Consider the following 3,078-nt stretch of genomic DNA (forward strand, 5'->3'; position numbering starts at 1 on the left):
TGTGACCAAGCGGAATAGTAATGAGTAATATTTTTGAGCCTTAACACATAATGAGCACTTAACAAATGTTAGCAACTCTTATTATTATTATGTGCCAAGTAGTATTGTGAACTGCCTTACCTGTATTATCTCAATTAATCACCTCAAAACTAAATAAGGAAGGGACTACAATTTTTCCCATTCCACACATGAAGAAACTGAGGCATGGAGAAAATATCTTTCCCTAGGTCACACAGCTAGCAAATGCGAGAGCCTTATTTCGAACACGCACAGAGTAAATTCTAGAGCCTGCACTCTCAACCACTTTCTTCTGGATCAGGGGTTGGAGAAAAGGTTGATTAAGCTCCATAACTTCCATAAATTCAATTTGGCGCCTCCAACTTTCAATTCAGTTCTGCAGACTCACATGTATGCTACAAATCACTTCCCTCCACCCTCACCCTATTGACTCTTGCTAAAAGGGCCCTTAGTCCATTAGCCCTGATACTGATGCTTCTCCCAGCATTTTAGACTAATGTGATAGCGCAGCCACCTATTTGAAATTCAAACCCTTCTAGTCCTTCTCTGGCCTCAGAACATGCTGCTAAACAATTCTCCAGGTCCCAGGACGACATTCTTAGCTCAAAGCGTCAATAACTGTCCCATGCAGAACCGGCATGTCAGCTCAGAATGAGAACCCTAAGGAAAGAGAAGTAACCACAAAGCGGAATCCACAAATAAGGCAGAAGACACGGGCACCAAAAGGCAGCTCTCAGCTCACAGGGATTCCAACAACTAGAGGCTGTAAGTTCAGGCCACAATGACTGCTGGGCTGTTGGGGGAAAGGAGAGAAAACAGGAACCCTGTTCGGAGGCAGCAAGACGAAGAACGCAAGCATTACCTACACCCTGAAGAGTGAGACAGAATGAAGGACAAGGAGGCCAGCAACCTCAGAAGTGCCACTGCTACCATGTCCCCCAAACCCAGCCATGAGCAGGAAAGGTGTGATAAAATGCTCATTCATCACTTCCATTTGGGTAAGGACTGCACCGATGCATTGGTCAAGGGTCCCCAGGAAACTGGTAGCGTGCTTAAACAGAGAATGAGCAGAGCTCAACAAAGGGACCACTGACCAAGAAGTAGGCAGGCTTCCTGGCTCCAAGCCAGGTTTCCCCAAATCAATCCTCCCCAGCAGCTTCCCAGGGCCTCAGCACCCAAGGCTGTGCACGCACTTGCTGGGCAGTAGAGCACCAAGGATTGGAGGTAGAGTAATAGCGTCTAGATTCATGTAAAAGCTATGTGACTTTATTAAGTCTGAAGGACCAGTTGTATTTTCTTTTTTAGTTTTTTTTTTTTTTAATGTTTATGTATTTTTGAGAGAGAGACAGAGACAGAGACAGTACGAGCAGGGGCAGGGCAGAGAGAGGGGGGAGACACAGAATCAAAAGCAGGCTCCAGGCTCCAAGCTGTCAGCACAGAGCCTGACGCGGGCCTCTAACTCACGAACCATGAGATCATGACCTGACCCAAAGTCAGACTCTTAACTGACTGAGTCACCCAGGCGCCCTGGACCAGTTGTCTTTTCTACTTGCACTCCTGGACAGGAAGTCAGCAGTCCTTCTAAGTGTTCTTATTTCTATTAACCTAGACAGCCAGCCCTTCTCTACATCACTGACTTGCCAGAGTTCAGGTCTCATCTCAGTCAAGCCCAGAAATTCTCCGTATGGTCTCTGTGCTTCTGTCTGGCACTCCAGTCCTCCCTGCACATTGCCTCCAGAGTGACTTACCTAAAATCCATGACCACAGTCCATCTGAAACTGACCCAGTGACTCCCACCAACCATGACACGCAGCCCAGGCTCCTCAATGACTACAGAAGGTTTTCCATGACTTGCCCTGTGCCTTCCTGCCTGACGTTAGCAGTGCTCACCCCTCTCCTTGCAACTTACGCTTTGTGGCCTCAAACTCCCTGTGGTTTCTAGTGTGCATACTGCTCTTCTGTGCATTTTTGCTCTTGTATACTCTGCTTCTTCCCCGAGAAATGGTTATTACCAATTCTCTGACACCCAGGGTAGATCACAGAGAGGGCAGGAAGGTCATTAACCTAGGGCTCATCTTCACAAAAGGTTGCAGATATAGCCCTTTAATTTAACTACCAAAGTTAAATGTAGAGTCTCAGAGATGCAGACAGGAATGAGACGTGAGTGTGTAGCAACATGGATGGACCTTGAGGGTGTTATGCTGAGCGAAATAAGTCAGGCAGAGAAGGACAAATACCATATGTTTGCACATATAGGAGGATTAGGAGGAACTTAACTGAGGAACAAGGGGGAGAAGAAGGGGGGAAATGGTGGGGGAAAGGGAGAGAGGCAAACCATGAGAGACTCTTGAATGCTGAGAAACAAACTGAGGACTGATGGATGTGGGGGGAGGGGAGATGGGGAGGAGGGCACTTGTGGGGATGAGCACTGGGTGTTATATGGAAACCAATTTGACAATAAACTATTTGTAAAAAAAAATAATAAAAATAAAATCTAACTTAAAAAAAAAAGGAATGAGATGTGAAGACATGCTCTTATAACTTGAAATTCAGGCCCGTTATTGGATTGGTCTACCTATAATGCATTATAAAGAAAATTTTAAAATAATTTTTTTCATTATTTTGTGAATTAAACAAGTTTTATAATTTTCTTTAAATTTTTTAAATGTAAAGTTCATTTTTTGGAGCGTCTGAGTGACTCCGTCAGGCAAGCATCCGACTTCGGTTCAGGCTCATGGGTTCGAGCCCTGAGGTTAGCACCACATTGACAGTGTGGTGCCTGCTTGGGATTCTCTTTCTTTTCATCTCTGTCTGTCCCCCCTCAACTTGCTCTTTCTCTCTCTTTCTCAAAACTAAATACATAAACTTAAAAAAAAAAAAAAGCTCATTTTTTACTATCCTGGGAACCTCACAAAATGGCCATTGTCCACTTTTGACCTCTGAGACTGTTGCTGACCCATTCTCTAACTTGTCTCTTTTCTTAAATTATTTTTTAATGTTTGCTTATTTCTGAGAGAGACAGACAGAGTGCAAGCAGGGATGGGCAGAGAGACAGGGAGA

This window comes from Hyaena hyaena, unplaced genomic scaffold (assembly GCF_003009895.1).
Source record: "Hyaena hyaena isolate Hyena2069 unplaced genomic scaffold, ASM300989v1 scaffold_262, whole genome shotgun sequence".
Taxonomy (NCBI): Eukaryota; Metazoa; Chordata; class Mammalia; order Carnivora; family Hyaenidae; genus Hyaena; species Hyaena hyaena.